The following is a 21,404-nucleotide window of genomic DNA, read 5'->3' as shown; positions in this document are numbered from 1 at the left end:
GACATATAACAGACCCTCAGTTTCCTTTTCTAGTAAAGGGTACAGAAAGTACCCTCTGGTTTGTACTTCTACAGATTTACAGGGTATAATCATAGATACTATGACGCACGCGTCTTAATAAAATACGAATACTTGGAAGACATCATTTGTCAGTTACATTTACTCCACTTATATGCCACACAACTTCCGGAAGATGAAAATTTCAGAAACTGTTTTTCGCCGCTGTCCTATCAGCCAGAAAAGATTTTACTTGCCCGTTCAGATTTCGTTTTTCCGAGCGTCAGTTGTTTTACACTAATAGTGTCTGTCAATCATCTGTTACAATTTATTCAGCGCAATGAAGTGATTTTATCTGTACTTTTGTAATAAAGTAGGTGCAATATTTCATTATGGATGTCAGTGAACTAGTATGGAAGAGAATAAACACGCTGTACAGGAAAGAAGAAAGCCTCAAGGTAACCGGATCCAGAATTGCCTTGCTACAGTGAACTATCAATGCAGGTAACGAACAAAGAACTACAGCGTTAATGACCAGGACTAACCCCTCAGACGTTGGTGCGACTGGAACATAACAAGGACTACACTAAGGTGATCAAAGTCATACGATACCTCCTAACATCGTGTCGGACCTCCTTTTCCCCAACGCAGTGCAGCAACTCGACGTGGCATTGATTCAACAAGACGCTGGAAGTCCCCTACAGATATTGAGACATGCTGCCTCTCTAGCCGTCCATAACAGCGGAAGTGTTGCCAGTGCAGGATTTTGTGCACGAACTGACCTCTTGATTATGTCCCATAAATGTTTGATGTCGGGTGATCCGGGTGGCCAGATCGTTCGCTCGAATTGTCCAGAATGTTCTTCAAACCAATTGCGAACAATTGGAGCCCAGTGACATAGCGCATTGTCATCTATGAAGTCCATAAATGGCTGCAAATGGTCTCCCAGTAGTCAATGATCGGTTCAGTTGGACCAGACGACCAAGTCCATTCCGTGTAAACAAAACCCACAACATTATGGAGCCACCAACAGCTTGCACAGTGCCTTGTCGACAACTTGAGTACATGTCTTCGTGGGGTCTGCAAAACACTCGAACCCTACCAGTAGCTCTTACCAACTGCAGTCGGGACTCATCTGACGAGGCCACGGTTTTCCAGTCGTCTGGGGTCCAATCGAGCCACTGCAGGCGATGCCGTGTTGCTAGCACAGCCACTCGCGTCGGTCGCCTGCTGCCATAGCTGCCGGCCGCGGTGGTCTAGCGGTTCAGGCGCTCAGTCCGGAACCGCGCGACTGCTACGGTCGCAGGTTCGAATCCTGCCTCGGGCATGGATGTGTGTGATGTCCTTAGGTTAGTTAGGTTTAAGTAGTTCTAAGTTCTAGGGGACTGATGACCACAGATGTTAAGTCCCATAGTGCTCAGAGCCATTGCCATAGCCCATCAACGCCACACTGTCCTAACGGACACGTTCGTCGTACGTCCCACATTGACTTATGCCGTTATTTCACACAGTGGTGCTTGTCTGTTAGCACTGACAACTCTAAGAACACACTAGTCACTGTGGAGCTCGGAATATCGAATTCCCAAACGATTCCCGAAATGGAATGTTCCATGCGTCAGGCTCCAACTACCATCCCACGTTCAGAAACTGTAATTCCTGTCATGCAGCCAAAATCACGTCCCAAACCTTTTCAAGTGAATCACCTGCGTACAAATGACAGCTCCGCCAATGCACTGCTCTTTTATGCCTTGTTTTCTCCCTCTTATACTGCATTCAGTAAACACGATGTGCTCGTCGGCAAACTCTTAAGCAGTAATACCGTCCATACTGTTGTGTATCGCTGTCATCACACAAGTAATACTGCCGGAAAAACAAACCCGACAGAGCCGTAAGTGCCGAATACAAGATGAAAGCGAAGAGTGAAGCAGGCATTATAATTTTCAACAGCAGCTACCGTTGCTGAATGGAACATGTTTGTTTCCAAATCAGGCACACAGGGCAGACCGTCAACATTTGCACTGTCGTGCAGTCATTTTCAGAACAATACAGGTACAAAGATGTATGAGGATAAGAGATCAAACGTAATATAATTAGTTTGTAACGAGCCACAGGAGCCTAAGGGACCCTTACATCAAAATTCTCAGAAAATATCTCAGAACAACCTCTGAAATTTTGCAGGTGGAGATGGAGTTCATCTTATATATCATAATTTGTGTATTTCTTCCCATCTAATAAAAGTAAAATATGCTTCTCTTGAGTTAAATTAAGGAAATAAATACCTTCCTGCTCTGTCTAAGACTCCTTTTCTCTTTCACTGCACATAAAATAGCTTCGTCCACATTAATTAACATTTTTGAAAGTTAGTAGGAACTTTACACACGTTTCAACCACAATAGTGCGTTTACATCGGAGCGAATGTCAGCTGTGGTGGTCAAGATCCAAGTGCCAAAGCCACATTTCCAGAATCCTCCACCATAGCAGCGAAACGGAGGATGACAAACAAAACACCGAATACGAAATGCCTTTTCTCAGAACTACTTCACTGACGAATATCGTACAGCAGTTTCACCTTGAAATCGTCTCACGAACATAAAAATGACAAATCGAAGTAAGTGACCGCGGGACAGGAAAAAAAAAATGAAATGATCGTGTGGCGCTGTTGGCAGTGAGACGCCGTTGTCGCAGTTCGCCTGTTTACTGCAATTTTTTCTATTTGACGCCACTTCGGCGTCTCAGATGATTAGGACAATACAAACATCCAATCCTCGAATGGATGAAATCTCTTATTTGACCGGGAATCTAACCCCAGGATCTAGTGGGAGCAGCTTCGACGCCTCTATATCACGAGCTGCGGGATAGGAAATCAACTGGAATCGTTTGACAGAAGAATGGCGACTCGACCTGATGTGATAGATATACTATTCTACATAAAGTATGCGAAATAAGATGCTCCTCTTCTAGCATCAGAGAACCGTGTGTTACTGTAGGAGTAAAGAGTTCTTCCTAGTGATTGGAAAAATGCACAGGTTATTACCATTGTCAGTAGGGTCGTCGAACAGAAGCACAAAACTATAGGCCTGTACCGCTTTCCCAAGTCGGTTGTACAACTGGAAAGCACGTTACATGTTCTCGTATTATGACCTATTAGAGATCGAAAATCTCCTCTGTAGGAATTAACACGTAATCCACTAACAACTGTTGTGTGGTTCCCAGCTCACTCTGTTCGTCCGCTACACCCAACAGGCAGTAGACAAGGGCCCTCAGGCTGATGTCTTGTTCCTTGACTTTTTGAAGGTATTCGGTAAATTTCCACACTACTGTCTAAGGAGAAAAAAAAAGAAAATACAGAATATGTTACCAGCTGTGTGACTGGACTAAAGAGCTTCTAGCACACAGAACACAGCATGTCGTTCTCAACGGAGAGAAACCTTCGGACCTAAAAGTAACTTACGGCGTATTCCAGGGGATGTTATAGGACCATTACTTTTCACAATTACGTAAATGACCTAGCTCATAATGGTGCAGGTTCCGTTAGGCTTTTCACGTATGGTGCTTTTGTATACAGAGAAGTCGCAACGCTAGAAAACTGTAGCGAAATTCAATTCGGGAAGAGCTGCAGGGGATCGATGTTTGGTGTAGGGATCAGCAATTGCCCCTCAGCATAAACAAATATAACGTACTGTGCATAAAGAAGCAGAAATAACCAATTATTGTAAGATTACACGATTGCAAAGCAATCACTGAAAGCCATCCCATTCATAAAATATGTGGGAGTATACGTATGGAGCGATTGAAAGTTGATCGACCACATAAAAGTAATCGCAGGTCACGGAGACGCCAAACTGAGATTCATTGGGAGAATCCTCCGTAAATGTAGTCAGCCCACAGAGGAGGTAGCTTACAAAATCAGACCGAAATTATAATGAACAAGAAACATATGGACTAAGAGAAAATAAAAAAAATATACCGTCATTTATTCGGATATGAAAAAGCGCAGGCTAAAATTCTATATGTTTATTAAAAAAATAAAACCATCCAGATTAATTAGACGAGTTGACGAATTACACGAATCTCCCAGTAAAGCTAAAATTGAAACAACAAAATGTATCCATGCAGTAAAAAAGAAAGAGACCTGCAGGTAGCAGAACATTTGGAGCCTAAATGTCAATAATAATAATTATATGTATATAGGATCGATGCTCAGTGTAGGTTTGGCAATTGATCCTCAACATAAACAAATGCAGCATCTGCGCATTAATAGGCGGAAAGTTGCGTTATTGGTTCAAATGGCACTGAGCACTACGCGACTTAACTTTTGAGGTCATCAGTCGCCTAGAACTTAGAACTAATTAAACCTAACTAACCTAAGGACATCATACACATCCATGCCCGAGGCAGGATTCGAACCTGCGATCGTAGCGGTCGCTCGGCTTCAGACTGTAGCGCCTACAACCGCACGGCCACTCCGACCGACAGTTGCGTTATTGTTAGATTACACGATTGCAGAAGAAACACTAGAAGCAGATTGACTAGACAAAACTAATCGTAGCAACGACAGAAGACAGACTGAGTGAGGCTCATTGGAAGGACCCTGAGGAACTATATCCACACACGAGAGAATAGGATTACCATATTTCAAGGTTCAAAGACTGTGTTAATTCAGATAATGTGATTTATTTCATATATTTTTCATTTCCTTGGCCCTTTTTTAGGAAATATTTTTTACAGTTACTTCTGTCATAATACTTAAAAGATGTTACGTTTTTTCATGTTTACAGTACAGTCAAAAACAGCTTTACATCTTCAACCGAGAGCCTATTCAGCTCATCCGTCCAACGAACATTTAGCGGAGAAAACATTTTCTCTGCAACTGCATTGTGTGCAAGTGTAGCAAACTGAGTACAGTGCCACTTTCAACAATTCCATGCAATCAACACTGCTACTCACGTACTGGTACCATTCCTCAACAACACTTTTCCCTACCAAAATTGCGGAGTCCATCATGTAGTATGTTAATCGAAAAGGACAGAATGATCAATAACAATATTAACGCCGGCCACGGTGGCCGAGCGGTTCTAGGCGCTTCCGACGGAATCGCGCGACTGCTACGCTCGTAGGTTCGAATCCTGCCTCGGGCATGGATGTGTGAGATGTCCTTAGGTTAGTTAGGTTTAAGCAGTTCTAAGTTCTAGGGGCTGAAGACCTCAGATGTTAAGTCCCATAGCGCTCGCTCGGTCTAATGCGCTGCAGTCATGGACTGTGCGGCTGGTCCCGGCGGAGGTTCGAGTCCTCCCTCGGGCGTGGGTGTGTGTGTTTGTCCTTTTAGTGTGTAAGCTTAGGGTCTGATGACCTAAGCAGTTAAGTCCCATACGTTTTCACACACATTTGAACAGTTTGTTACTGTGAAGATCTCCTTGTTTATCGGGTCTTCACAAAAATAAAAATAAAACGAAGTTTAAAGAGACACATTGTTGTAAAATTCCATCAGAGTTCAGCAAAGACCCGCTGGAGAGCAAGCAAATCATAGTAAAATACATTTATAAAACAACTGCTAAAATGGGATCAATTTCCTGGATGACTACTGCCAAGAACAGGATTCAAAATAAACTGAAGTGATAAATAAACATTTTTATTATATACTAAAAAAACGAGTCATCTTGTAAAACCTGAGTGGAGGTTCGAGGGAGGGACTCAGAAACTGGTGGCCCCCAAGTAAAAAGAGGGGAATATGGTAACCCCACGAAGGAAGCAACTTATAAAACCATCGTTCGAACGATACTTGAATATTGCTCCTCAGTCTGGCTCCCGTACCAGATAGGACTGATACAGAAAACAAAGAACACAAACAGCAGCACATTTCGTCACAGATTTTTTTGTTTTTTGTTTTTTGCCAAACGCGCAATCGTCACTGTGACGGTCATCTAACTGAAGTAGTAGACACTACAAGAGAGGCGTTATGCATCGTAGTGTGCTTTACTGTTACCGTTCCGAGAGCGTACGTTCGTAAATGTGCTAACTACTATGTTGCTTGTGGTTATGTATATTTTGCGAGAAGACCATTAAGGTAAATTAAGCGATATTCGAGCTCACATGGCGGCTTATCAACAATCGTTCTTCCCGTGGGCCATTCGTGACTGGAACAGGAATGTGGATAAGTTACAAAAAAAAAAAAAAAAAAAAAAAAAAAAAAAAAAAAACTGCAACACATCAAAATGTGGCCTGTGAAGTACAGATGTAGGTGTAAGACACTGGGGAGTTCACATGACCAACAAGACTCGGTAACGGGAAATATATTTACGAAAACTGCATTTGGGACCCCATGCAAACGTAGTGGACAAGTCGGAGTGTGTGTGTGTGTACAGAGTGTTTCAAATTCCTTGCGACAGACTTCCAGAGGTGATAGATCACGTCCTGGGGAACAACTTTTGTTAGAGACAAAACGTTCGCAAACGCTTCCCGGCGACGTTAGGCGTCTTTACTAACTGATTATGCCCTTGAGAGGCGTCAGGGCGTAGGTATTCTGGGGGTTTCGTAATCACTGTGTGTTCCTATATGCCTGTCGTCTGCTCCGCGTGAAAGGTAGTAGGCCGCACTTCTAAAATACTTTCCTCCCCTTAGAGACACTCGTTCTTAAAGGTTTTCTCCTTGAAAATCGCTGTATTACTTTACTGGTCTAGGCAGTGTGCAGATGCAGCATACCAGTTTAGTAGACCCTGCTGGATCGGTGAACCTCGTCGTGCCAGGACCAGCGAATTCGCGGGGAAGCTTCACACTTTGTCTCTAACATAAATTGTTCCCATGGCGTTATGTATCACACACTTTTGTGGCAAGGACTTTGAAACACCCTGTGTGCTTCCCAGAGTTCGGCTGCTAAGCCGGAAGCGGCGGTAAAGCAGGCGTGGGCAGTGCGGCTTCTCTATTCAAAGCGGCTCTCTAGTGCCGACACTGCAGCCTGTCCCAAGGGGACACTGGCGCCGGACTTGGGGCACTTCCTGGAACGCCGCCGTGAGAAAGCTCTGCACGATAGCGCGGAGGGACCGTTGGAAAAACTATGTTCAGAGTTGTGCTGGCAGAGGATTCTGATGTACGAAATCCTCAATTCTTCATATATCTGTACGTGGTGTTCATAATGGCAATACAATTGATTTGAGTGTTTTGGATCTACATATACAAGGGTAGATCTACGTCTGGCTGGGTAGGTCACGTAACTAATGAGGAAATACTGAATACAACTGGGGACACAAGAAATTTGTGGCACAACTTGACTAAAAGAAGGGATCGGTCGATAGGACACATTCAGAGACATCGAGGGATCACCAATTTAGTATTTGAGGGAAATGTGGGGGGTAAAAATAATAGAGGGAGACCAAGAGATCAATACAGTAAGCAGATACAGAAAGATGAAGGTTGCAGTAATTATTCGGAGATGAAGAAGCTTGCACAGCATAGAGAGCTGCATCAAACTTGTCTTCGGACTGAAGAAAATGGTTCAAATGGCTCTGAGCACTATGGGACTTAACATCTTAGGTCATCAGTCCCCTAAAACTTAGAACTACTTAAACCTAACTAACCTAAGGACATCACACAACACCCAGCCATCACGAGGCAGAGAAAATCTCTGACCCCGCCGGGAATCGAACCCGGGACCCGGGCGTGGGAAGCGAGAACGCTACCGCACGACCACGAGATGCGGGGTCGGACTGAGGACCGCAGCAGCAGCAGCAACAACAACAAAAACAACATCTACACTACTGGCCATTAAAATTGCTATACCACGAAGATGACGTGCTACAGACGCGAAATTTAACCGACAGGAAGACGATGCTGTGATATGCAAATGATTAGCTTTTCAGAGCATTCACACAAGGTTGGCGCCGGTGGCGACAACTACAACGTACTGATATGAGGAAAGTTTCCAACCGATTTCTCATACACCAACAGCAGTTGACCGGAGTTGCCTGGTGAAACGTTGTTGGGATGCCCCGTGTATGGAGGAGAAGTGCGTACCATCACGTTTCCGACTTTGATAAAGGTCGGGCTGTGGCCTATCGCGTTTGCGGTTTATCGTATCGCGACATTGCTGCTCGCGTTGGTCGAGATCCAATGACTGTTAGCAGAATATGGAATTGGTGGGTTGAGGAGGGTAATACGGAATGCCGTGCTGGATCCCAACGGCCTCGTATCACTAGCAGTCGAGATGACAGGCATCTTATCCGCATGGCTGCAACGGATCGTGCAGCCACGTCTCGATCCCTGAGTCAACAGATGACGACATTTGCAAGACAACAACCATCTGCACGAACAGTTCGACGACGTTTGCAGCAGCATGGACTATCAGCTTGGAGACCATGGCTGCTGTTACCCTTGACGCTGTATCACAGACATGAGCGCCTGCGATGGTGTACTCAACGACGAACCTGGGTGCACGAATGGCAAAACGTCATTTTTTCGGATGAATCCAGGTTCTGTTTACAGCATCATGATGGTCACATCCGTGTTTGGCGACATCATGGTGAACGCACATTGGAAGCGTGTATTCGTCATCGTCATACTGGCGTATCACCCGGCCATTGGTTACACGTCTCGGTCACCTCTTGTTCGCATTGACGGCACTTTGAATAGTGGACGTTACATTTCAGATGCGTTACGACCCGTGGCTCTCCCCTTCATTAGATCCCTGCGAAATCCTACATTTCAGCGGGATAATGCACGACCGCATGTTGTAGGTCCTGTGCGGGCCTTTCTGGATACAGAAAATGTTCGACTGCTGCACTGGCCAGCACATTCTCCAGATCTCTCACCAATTTAAAACGTCTGGTCAATGGTGGCCGAGCAACTGGCTCGTCCCAATACGCCAGTCACTACTCTTGATGAACTGTGGTATCGTGTTGAAGCCGCATGGGCAGCTGTGCCTGTACACGCCATCCAAGCTCTGTTTGACTCCATGCCCAGGCGTATAAAGACCGTTATTACGGCCAGAGGTGGTTGTTCTGGGTACTGATTTCTCAGGATCTATGCACCCAAATCGCGTGAAAATGTAATCACATTTCTGTTCTAGTATAATATATCTGTTCAATGAATACCCGTTTATCACCTGCATTTCTTCTTGGTGTAGCAATTCTAATGACCAGTAGTGTACATTCCTGTACGTATTCTGCTTGCCACTGTGCAATGCGTGACGCAGGTACAAATTTACATACAACCAACATTATCAAATTTCTTTCGTGTACTGAGCAAGTAAAAGTGACTACTATTATGCCTCTTATGTGGCCTAATCACTCTTATTTTATTTTCACGATCCGTGTACGACATATAAAATGACGGTAGCACAATGGTCGCACCGTCATCTTCGAATAGAGATTCTTTAAATTTATGCAACAGGATGTCACGAAAACTACGTCGTCTGTATTCCAAGGATTCCCACATAAGTCCCCCGAACATTTCTGTAACACTTTCGTATGGGCTGCACTGGCATGTCACAAGCGTAGCACCGCGTTTCTGTATTCGTGTTTGTTGATATGCTTTCTTGGATAAAGACTCCAAACGCTGGAACAAAACTCAAGTGTTGGTTGCACTATCGTCTTCTGTAATAAGCATTGTCTTGCACTTATCGATATTAAAGCAAAGCTACCATTCACTACATCGAGCCTTTCTGCAGTTCTTTACGATCATCCAACGATGGTACTTTCTAGTAGAGAACAGCATTGCCAGCGGCCAATATTATAATGCTGCAGATCCTATTCGATAAATCATTTAAGTATATCACAACAATAGAGTTCTTACTACGCTTCAGAGGGGCACACTCGAGGTCACCTATGTCTCTAAATCTACATGCTTACCCTGTAATTCGCAATTAAGTGCCTGGCAGAAGATTCGTAGAACCACTTTCAAACTATTTCTCTACCGTTTCACTCTCGAACAGTGCGCCGGAGGAAGGAACACTTAAATCTTTCCATGCGGGCTCTGACGTCTCTTATTTTATTACGATGATCATTTCTTTCTATGTATATCGGCTCCAATTTCTTAGATTTTCTGGTTCGGAGGAGAAAGTTAATCAATCGAAATCTCGTGAAAATATATCGCAGCAACTAGAAACCTCTTTGCTTCAGTGATTGCCATCCCAGCTCGAATATCATATTCGTGACACTCTCTCCCCTATTTGCGATCATATAAAACGAACTCCCTTTCTTTGAACTTTTTCGATTTCTCCCGTCAGTCATATCTGATAAGGATCGCATACCGCGCAGTAATAACGCAGAAGAAGACGGACAACTTTTTCGATTTCCTCCGTGAGTCCTATGTGATACGGATCCCGTATCGCGCAGCAGTATTCCAGAAGATGACCGACAAGCGCAGTGTAGGCAGTCTCTTTAGTGGACCAGTGACATCTTCCAAGGGTTCCGCCAATAAAACGCAGAGTTTGATTCGCATTCCCCGCAACATTTTTTTAGTGATCGTTCCAATTTAAGTCGTTCGAAATTGTAACACCTGGGTGTAGGCCTAGAGTTGAACTGACAGCCTTTTATTTGTGTGATTTATGGCGTAACCGAAATTTGACGGATTCCCTTTCGTACTCACGTGGATGACTTCACAGTTTTCATTATTTAGAGTCAGCTGCCACTTTTTGCGTCATAGAGGTATCTTGTCTAAATCATTTTGCAGTTGGTTTCCATCTTCTGATGACTTTACTAAACGGTAAATGACAATATCATCTGAGATTAACCTAAGACGGCTTCTCAAAAAATGGTTCAAATGGCTCTGAGCACTATGGGACTCAACTGCTGAGGTCATTAGTCCCCTAGAACTTAGAACTAGTTAAACCTAACTAACCTAAGGACATCACAAACATCCATGCCCGAGGCAGGATTCGAACTTGCGACCGTAGCGGTCTTGCGGTTCCAGACTGCAGCGCCTTTAACCGCACGGCCACTCCGGCCGGCTCTTCTCAAAATATCTCCTAAATCGTTTATATAGATTAGGAACAGTAGAGGACCTAATACTCTTCCTTGGGGATGGCCAGATATCACTTCTGTTTAACTCGATGACTTTCCTTCAGTGTGAGTTTTCTGATAGGAAATCACGAATCCAGATTACACTCCATAGGTACGCGACATGATCAGTAGTCTCTCGTGAGAAATGGTGTCAAAAGCCATCCGAAAATACAGAAAAATATGGAATCAATTTGAGGTTCTCTGTCGATTGGACTCCTCACTTCGTGTGAATGAAGAGCTAGGCGTGTTTCACAAGAACGATATTTTCTAAATCCGTGGTGTCTATTTGTCAATAGATCGTTTTCTTCCAGGTAATTCGTAGTATTCGAACACAATAGATTGTCTAAAATCCCACTGAGAATCGAGGGCAGTGATATGGGTCTGTAATTCAACGAATTACTCATATTTCCTGTCTGGAGTGTTGCTTTACCAGTGCCACTTTCCAGTCTTTAGGTACAGATCTTTCGTCGAGCGAGCGGCTGTACTTGTTTGCTAAGTGCGGAGCTATTGTATCAGCTCACTCCGAAGGAAGCTAATTGATTTACGGTCTGGACCAGAGGGCTTGCCTTTAATAACTGATTTAAGCTGCTTCGCTTCACCGAGGTATCTACATCTAAATTACTAACGTTGGCAACTGTTCTTGATTTCAATTCTGGAATACTTACGTCGTTTTCTTTGGTGAAGGAATTTCAGAAATCCGTGTTTAGTAACTCTGCTTTAGTGGCACAGTCACCGTTAACATTTCCATTGATATCGCGCAGTGAAGGTGACGTACTGGATTCTGTTAATGAAATATTCCTTGCACCAATCACATATTTGTGAAGATATTCCGTGTGATTGTAGCTTGGTTAGGAGATCTAGAAGACGGAAGCCACCTGTTCAACTGCATTTATTGATTGCAAATTGTCGCGTATGAATAAAGCAAAGTGTTTCATAAGAGCAATTTTTTCTCATCCTCGTTGAGAAAATTCATTTCCTCGATGCACATCATAATGTTTGACCTTAGAATAAACTCTAGGATCCTGCAACAGTCGGACGTCGGCGATAATAGCCCGCAATTCTGTGCATCCGATCTTTTATGTTATTTCCAAACAACAGTGACTTGCACTATTTTCCAATCGGGCAGGACTATTCGACAGCCATGAAAATTACGCTAAATTTGACCTAGGAAAGAAACTAATTCCGAGGCGCATTCGATGTAAAAATGAACCGGAATCCCGTCAAGGCCTGTAAGCAATGGCCAAAATTGCACATTATTGTTGTTAAAGTCTTCAGTCCAACGACTGGTTTGATGCGGCTCTCGACGTTATCCTATTCTGTGCAAACCTCTTCAGCCTCGAATAACTACACGACCTACATCCATCTGTACCTCACACACTTCGCTCTATTACCAACTTCGCTATTTTCTGATGTCTCAGGATGAGTCCTATCAAGCAATTCCTTTTTTTGTCAACATGTGGAATAAATTTACTTTTTTCCCCAATGCGATTCAGTACCTCATCATTAGTTACATGATCTACCCATCAAATCTTCAGAATTCTTCTGTAGCTTCACATTTCAAAAGCTTCTCTTCTTGTCTGATCTGCTTATCGTGAACGTTTCAGATCAGTACAAGGCTACACAATGGACAAAATCCTCCTGAAAAGACATCCAAATGCAGTGTTTATTAAATGTTAACAAACTGTTCTCTTTCAGGAATGATTTTCGCTCTATGACCATTCTGAATTTTATATCTTCTCTACTTCGATCATCGTCTGTTATTCTGCTGTCCAAAACCACTAGTATCTTCATTGTCCCATTTCCTAATCTTAGTCTTTTGGCGTCACCTAATTTAATTCGAATGCTTTCCATTAGCCTTGGTTTTCTTTTGTTGATATTCATCTAATAAACCCTTTCAAAACAATATCCATTCAATTCAACTGCTCTTCCAAATCCTTTATTGGCTCGGACAGAATTACAATATTATCAGTAAACCTTATAATTCTTCCCCGTGAACTTCAATTCCCTCTCCACATTTCTTACTGGTTCCCTTTACTGCTTCCTCAATGCACAGACTGAATAACATCGAGGATAGGCTACAACCCTGTCCCATTTCCTTCTCAGCTATGACCTCCCTTTCATGTCCTTCGGCTCTTATAAACAGCTGCACTTTCATTTATATAAAAGTTTTAATAACGTCTCGCTCTCTCTATATTCTTATACGTATCTGCTCTCAAACAACGTATTCCATTCTACATTGTCAAAAAGCTTCCTCTAAATTTATAAATACGAGAAAACATAGATTTGCTTTTCTTCAGTCAACTTAAGTCGATAGGTCAATATTGCCTCGTGTGTTTGCTACATTTTTGAGCAACCTAAACAGATGTTCCTTGCGGTCAGTTTCTATGAATTTTTCTGTTGTTTCTTTCTAATCTGTGTTACTATTTTACAAGCACGACTTACTAAACTGATAGTTCGCTCATAGTCACACCCGACAGCACCGCCTTCTTTGAAATTTCAATAATTACATTCGTCTTGGGTAATTTTAGTTGCAGCAGGGTCCACAGCCATGATAAACTTATTTCTTTCAAGAAATTCATCTCGAAGTCTGAGAATACTTAAAGTCAAAGCAGGCCCATACTTTGGAAATAAGCGTAGGAGAGCAGATGCAGGAATCCTCCTGTGTCCCCCATTCCAGGCAATATAATAGCGGGAATGAATTGTCATTACCTGCGTGCGATCTCTTATGAAGTATCAAGTGTGTTGAAACTTCCTGGCAGATTAAAACTGTGTGCCCGACCGAGACTCGAACTCGGGACCTTTGCCTTTCGCGGGCAAGTGCTCTACCATCTGAGCTACCGAAGCACGACTCACGGCAGGTCCTCACAGCTTTACTTCTGCCAGTATCTGAAAGGCAAAGGTCCCGAGTTCGAGTCTCGGTCGGGCACACAGTTTTAATCTTCCAGGAAGTTTCATATCAGCGCACACTCCCCTGCAGAGTGAAAATCTCATTCTGGTATCAAGTGTGTTATTGTGTTGTGTGGAAGATGGTGATGAGTGCTTGCACAGTGTAGCTTGAGTTTGTGTTGTGGATGAAAGGAAGAGAGAGGGCGAACCTAGGGCGGCACAAGGCCTGTTCCTCTCGAATACACTTAAAGTCCTCATCCGACGGAGAGACTTCGTGAGACCCTGCGGAGAGGTTTGACTTCGTTAGTTACCTCGGCTACGGAGGCTTCGTCTGCACCGTATATGTTATATAACAGGTTGAATAGTATTGTCATCGCTGGATCTCCCAAGGGCCTTGGTCATTCTGAGGGAATGTCGCCTATTCCAGTGGCCTTGTTTCTACTTACGCCTTTCAGTGCTCTGTCAAATTCTCCTCGCAATATCATATCTTCCATGTCATCTTCATGTACTTCCTATTTCCCTTCTACGAAGTTGTTTTCAAGTCCATTTCCCTAGTATATCTAGACTATATATTCCTTCGATCTTTTAGCTTTCCCTTCTTTGCTTTGTACTGGGTTGCCGCTTAACTCCCTAGGTCTCTTTAGTTTTCTTATAGTAGCAGAGGATCAAATACGTAAGAAAACAAGACTTAGTAGAAATTTAAATGTTTATTTGACACTACAACAGTGAAGCCATAGTCACAGTACGTACATAAAATTTTTCCTCGAAAACAATAGGTTCATTACCGGTTTCAACAAACTACTTCATCATTTTCAAATGTACAACATCAGCTGGAGAATATATAATGGGAACTGTGAGCATACATCTAACAACAATTACGAAAATTAATGAGACCAGGCAATTGAGGCAATGGTGTCACTACCAAGCCACTACAAGTTTTGTCCATCCTTTCCCAATCGTTCATTTCATGTTCTAATGTAGAATAGATGAAAGCTACACCAGGGTGAGAATTGTCAAGGATTCTTGCAATGTGTCCTGCTGTGACACAACGATCTTATGACTGATATAAATTCACAAGTCGTAAATTCATAAAGCATAGCAAGTTTCCATATGGAATGCAGCACATAATTTTACTATGTTCCGAAAAAAATCTCAAAACACGCTGTCTCTCATGTAACCCATTCCAAATGGGTTACCAGGCAAATGGAGCAATTTTATGTTAGCAAGTTAGTAGTGTGTCAGTCCTACATGAGAGTACAGCGTGTTTTGAGTTTTTTTTCGGAACATAGTAAAATTATGTGCTGCATTCCATATGGAAGCTTGCTTGCTGTACTTTATACACTTACGTTTTGTGAATTTATATCAGCCATACGATCGTTGTGTCACAGAAGGACACATTGCAAGAAGCCTTGACAATTTCTTACGCTGGTGTAGTTTTTATATGTTCTACAGTAGGGTATGGAATGAAAGGTTGGGAAAGCCTGGGAATAACTTGTAGTGACTTTGTTATGCCACCATTGCTTCGGTTGCCTGGTCTCATTATTTTTCGTAATTGTTGTCAGATGTATGGTCACAATTCCCATTATATATTCTGTAACTGATGTTTTACAGTCGTTAGTTAGTGTGCTTCACAAGTAACTAAACTTGGGTATTACTGTTAGTGTCGCATTTCCTAATCTACTTCCCTCGCCGGCCGGAGTGGCCGAGCGGTTATAGGCGCTACAGTCTGGAACCGCGCGACCGCTGCGGTCGCAGGTTCGAATCCTGCCTCGGGCATGGATGTGTGTGATGTCCTTAGGTTAGTTAGGTTTAAGTAGTTCTAAGTTCTAGGGGACTGATGACCTCAGTAGTTAAGTCCCATAGTACTCAGAGCCATTTGAACCATTTGAACCTACTTCCCTCAACATCATCTGACGTAATTTTTCTACTCTGCATTACCCTTGGTTTATTTGGCTGAAATGAAGATTATTTAATATACTGTGAATACACAGTTGACTTAACATGATTTTGATGCCTTAGTTTATGCTTATGTTTTTCTGTCGGGACTCTTTCTATTTTTCATTGAGGTGGCGTTGTATTCCATTGCCTAACCTCAGTTTTATTTGGTAGCTTTGAACTTTTCTTTATACTGGAAGAGACCACCGAACCCCCACATTCGCCTTCCTGCTGGGGGAGTCCTCACTTAAACCACAGCATGGGTTGGCTGGTTCTGCATTGCTTGACTGATTTAATAGTAGTCTTTATTTTCAGATTTTCTGCTTTTATTACTTCTCTGTATCTTATTTTTCTGTCTCTTTATTGAAAAAATGCTGTGGGATTTGTGCGTTTTTGTGATGCCTTCGTATTCTGGTAGTATGCGTGGATGGCTTCTGTTCTTGTTTTTATTACTGAAGGTGTCTGTATTCCAGAAAGATGCTGATATGAAAGCGCTTGGCGATTTCTTCTTTGGTGAATGTTGTGCTGTTCAGTCTGTTCATTCCTGTCCTTAAAGTTAGTTTTACTGCATCCTTGGGCCTACTGCTTGTATGTATGCCTGTTCGTATACTGTCTCAGTGTTCGGTTCAAATGGTTCAAATGGCTCTGAGCACTATGGGACTTAACATCTATGGTCATCAGTCCCCTAGAACTTAGAACTACTTAAACCTAACTAACCTAAGGACAGCACACAACACCCAGTCATCACGAGGCAGAGGAAATCCCTGACCCCGCCGGGAATCGAACCCGGGAACCCGGGCGCGGGAAGCGAGAACGCTACCGCACGACCACGAGCTGCGGACTCAGTGTTCGGGTTGAGTGCTGTTTTCAGCCGCAATTCTCAATCTGTGAACAGTCTTTGAGTGTTGTGACCCATTCAGACTGGGTCCACTTACTGTAGCACCGGCATGTTGGAGGCTTATAAGTGTGTGCAGCACTGCTGCTGGGCTTATGCCATTTGTCCTGCCAATTATGAGTTTAATCAGTCCCATTCTACATCTCACTTATTACACTGTTACGTTTTTGAAATGCCTCCATGATAGGGTTTTATCGTACGTTACGACGAGATATTTCGTAGCTTCTTTCGGTGACTTCATAGGCTTGCTCGATGTTGTTCTGGTTCTGTGTTCTATTTCTGTGTTGGAAGACTATTAGCTGGGTTTTTATGGCGTTTGGTTGGATTTATCACAACTGTAGCCACGGTTCTAATTGGTTGAGGAACTGGAAATTCATCCCTAGCAGACTATTAGGCGTTTGGTCTTGGTATCTACATACCGTACCGTCGATATAAGTGCCAGCCCTTCGTTTCATATAGTCTGCTGTGGAATGTCTACTTTATAGAGCGACATTCCACAGCAGACTATATGGAACGAAGGGTGGCACTATACAGGGTGTTACAAAAAGGTACGGCCAAACTCTCAGGAAACATTCCTCACACACAAATAAAGAAAAGATGTTATGTGGACATGAGTCCGGAAACGCTTAATTTCCATGTTAGAGCTCATTTTAGTCTCTTCAATATGTACGCTCAATGGAGCACGTTATCATGATTTCTACATCTACATCTACATCTACATTGATACTCCGCAAGCCACCCAACGGTGTGTGGCGGAGGGCACCTTACGTGCCACTGTCATTACCTCCCTTTCCTGTTCCAGTCGCGTATGGTTCGCGGGAAGAACGACTGTCTGAAAGCCTCCGTGCGCGCTCTAATCTCTCTAATTTTACATTCGTGATCTCCTCGGGAAGTATAAGTAGGGGGAAGCAATATATTCGATACCTCATCCAGAAACGCATCCTCTCGAAACCTGGCGAGCAAGCTACACCGCGATGCAGAGCGCCTCTCTTGCAGAGTCTGCCACTTGAGTTTATTAAACATCTCCGTAACGCTATCACGGTTACCAAATAACCCAGTGACGAAACGCGCCGCTCTTCTTTGGATCTTCTCTATCTCCTCCGTCAACCCGACCTGGTACGGATCCCACACTGATGAGCAATACTCAAGTATAGGTCGAACGAGTGTTTTGTAAGCCACCTCCTTTGTTGATGGACTACATTTTCTAAGCACTCTCCCAATGAATCTCAACCTGGTACCCGCCTTACCAACAATTAGTTTTATATGATCATTCCACTTCAAATCGTTCCGTACGCATACTCTCAGATATTTTACTGAAGTAACTGCTACCAGTGTTTGTTCCGCTATCATATAATCATACAATAAAGGATCCTTCTTTCTATGTATTCGCAATACATTACATTTGTCTATGTTAAGGGTCAGTTGCCACTCCCTGCACCAAGTGCCTATCCGCTGCAGATCTTCCTGTATTTCGCTACAATTTTCTAATGCAGCAACTTCTCTGTATACTACAGCATCATCCGCGAAAAGCCGCATGGAACTTCCGACACTATCTACTAAGTCATTTATATATATTGTGAAAAGCAATGGTCCCATAACACTCCCCTGTGGCACGCCAGAGGTTACTTTAACGTCTGTAGACGTCTCTCCATTGATAACAACATGCTGTGTTCTGTTTGCCAAAAACTCCTCAATCCAGCCACACAGCTGGTCTGATATTCCGTAGGCTCTTACTTTGCTTATCAGGCGACAGTGCGGAACTGTATCGAACGCCTTCCGGAAGTCAAGAAAAATAGCATCTACCTGGGAGCCTGTATCTAATATTTTCTGGGTCTCATGAACAAATAAGGCGAGTTGGGTCTCACACGATCGCTGTTTCCGGAATCCATGTTGATTCCTACATAGTAGATTCTGGGTTTCCAGAAATGACATGATACGCGAGCAAAAAACATGTTCTAAAATTCTACAAGAGATCGACGTAAGAGATATAGGTCTATAGTTTTGCGCATCTGCTCGACGACCCTTCTTGAAGACTGGGACTATCTGTGCTCTTTTCCAATCATTTGGAACCCTCCGTTCCTCTAGAGACTTGCGGTACACGGCTGTTAGAAGGGGGGCAAGTTCTTTCGCGTACTCTGTGTAGAATCGAATTGGTATCCCGTCAGGTCCAGTGGACTTTCCTCTATTGAGTGATTCCAGTTGCTTTTCTATTCCTTGGACACTTATTTCGATGTCAGCCATTTTTTCGTTTGTGCGAGGATTTAGAGAAGGAACTGCAGTGCGGTCTTCCTCTGTGAAACAGCTTTGGAAAAAGGTGTTTAGTATTTCAGCTTTACGCGTGTCATCCTCTGTTTCAATGCCATCATCATCCCGTAGTGTCTGGATATGCTGTTTCGAGCCACTTACTGATTTAACGTAAGACCAGAACTTCCTAGGATTTTCTGTCAAGTCGGTACATAGAATTTTACTTTCGAATTCAATGAACGCTTCACGCATAGCCCTCCTTACGCTAACTTTGACATCGTTTAGCTTCTGTTTGTCTGAGAGGTTTTGGCTGCGTTTAAACTTGGAGTGAAGCTCTCTTTGCTTTCGCAGTAGTTTCCTAACTTTGTTGTTGTACCACGGTGGGTTTTTCCCGTCCCTCACAGTTTTACTCGGCACGTACCTGTCTAAAACGCATTTTACGATTGCCTTGAACTTTTTCCATAAACACTCAACATTGTCAGCGTCGGAACAGAAATTTTCGTTTTGATCTGTTAGGTAGTCTGAAATCTGCCTTCTATTACTCTTGCTAAACAGATAAACCTTCCTCCCTTTTTTTATATTCCTATTAACTTCCATATTCAGGGATGCTGCAACGGCCTTATGATCACTGATTCCCTGTTCTGTACATACAGATTCGAAAAGTTCGGGTCTGTTTGTTATCAGTAGGTCCAATATGTTTCATACGGGATACTCTACCTGTGCTGCTAGAACATGTGCCTTTACAAGTACAACACAACATGTGGTTCATGCACGATGGAGCTCCTGCACGTTTCAGTCGAAGTGTTCCTACGCTTCTCAACAACAGATTCGGTGACCGATGGATTGTTAGAGGCGGACCAATTCCATGGCCTCCACTCTCCTGACCTCAACCCTCTTGACTTTCATTTATGGGGGATTTGAAAGCTCTTGTCTACGCAACCCCGGTACCAAATGTAGAGACTCTTCGTGCTCGTATTGTGGACAGCTGTGATACAATACGCCATTCTCGAGGGCTGCATCAGCGCATCAGGGATTCCATGCGACGGAGGGTGGATGCATGTATCCTCCTTAACGGAGGACATTTTGAACATTTCCTGTAACGAAGTGTTTGAAGTCACGCTGGTACGTTCTGTTGTTGTGTGTTTCCATTCCATGATTAATGTGATTTGAAGAGAAGTAATAAAATGAGCTCTAACATGGAAAGTAAGCGTTTCCGGACACATGTCCACATAACATATTTTCTTTCTTTGTGTGTGAGGAATGCTTCCTGAAAGTTTGGCCGTACCTTTTTGTAACACCCTGTATATCGACGGTAAAAAGGACTTGCAATACGGCGGCCGCACTCCCCCGCATGGGGCCTCCCTGCCAGCAATGCCATACGATCATTTCATTTGTATAGAGCGAATACAGAAGTTGTGATAATAACGCACTTTGTGGCACGCCTGCTTCTAGATGAGAGATATCTAGTGCCTTATCATTGACGTATACTCTCATAGGTCTTTCATCTATAATGTTCTTTAGTAGTTAGATTACGTATTGCGACAAGTCCAAAGGCAATTTAAAGTGCAGGGCGATACGCCGCATCTTATCGAACAGTGTGTATATGACAAGCACTAGCGGCGAAGCGATGTCCCGTAGGTTTAGGCCTTTCGGCCAGCCATTCGGTTTCCCACGGGTAAGAAGCCGTTTCAGGTAGCGTCGACCTGGAAGCGTCCTTCACCGCGGGTGGCGCGCGACTGGCGACTGCCGGTTGTAAATCCCTTCACTCAAATCTGCCCGCAGCGGCGACATTCCCGTGCTGTCCCCAGCGGGCCCCCGGGGCCACAGGTTTTCCCTGTCGATGCCGCAGCCCCGGCCTCCACACTTCCAGGCACCAGTATTTAGTACGACGGGCCCACTGAAATAGTAGAATTATTAAAAAGCATTCCTGGTGTTGAGAAACAAGTGAAAGAGTTGGGAACAACTAATAAGGCCTGGCCACACAGAACGCGCTCTGCGACCTTGAACGGCGGCGGGCAGGCGCGTCGTTGAAATGCGTGCGTCGGTCACCGAGAGGGAGGTTTTGTCGCCCCGACCGGCACAGCGACCGGTCAATCGCGGTGGTGAGCCAGCCGGCTGAACCAGCAGCGGCGGCAGACAGATCTGCCGTATCGGTGAGCGTGCAATGCACTCTGTGGAAATCATGCAAACAGAAAAAACTTATCGAAAAGGTGACGAAGTACAACTTCTTGTACGATACAGGCAATGCAGATTATAAGGACACTTTAACGAAGGCCGAAACATGGAAGGATATAGCTGCTAAACATGTTCATACTGATAAATATACCTGCAAAAATTTTTACTTCACACATGCAATAAGTTACACAAAATGAAAAAGAGTACAAAGTTAAGTATTGGAAATCAGTTAGTGTACATTACATATTAAAGTCTCTTAAAGATATTACATTAAGTATGTA

This window comes from Schistocerca piceifrons, chromosome X, assembly GCF_021461385.2.
Source record: "Schistocerca piceifrons isolate TAMUIC-IGC-003096 chromosome X, iqSchPice1.1, whole genome shotgun sequence".
NCBI classification, from domain to species: domain Eukaryota; kingdom Metazoa; phylum Arthropoda; class Insecta; order Orthoptera; family Acrididae; genus Schistocerca; species Schistocerca piceifrons.
This window is presented reverse-complemented; position numbering follows the sequence as displayed.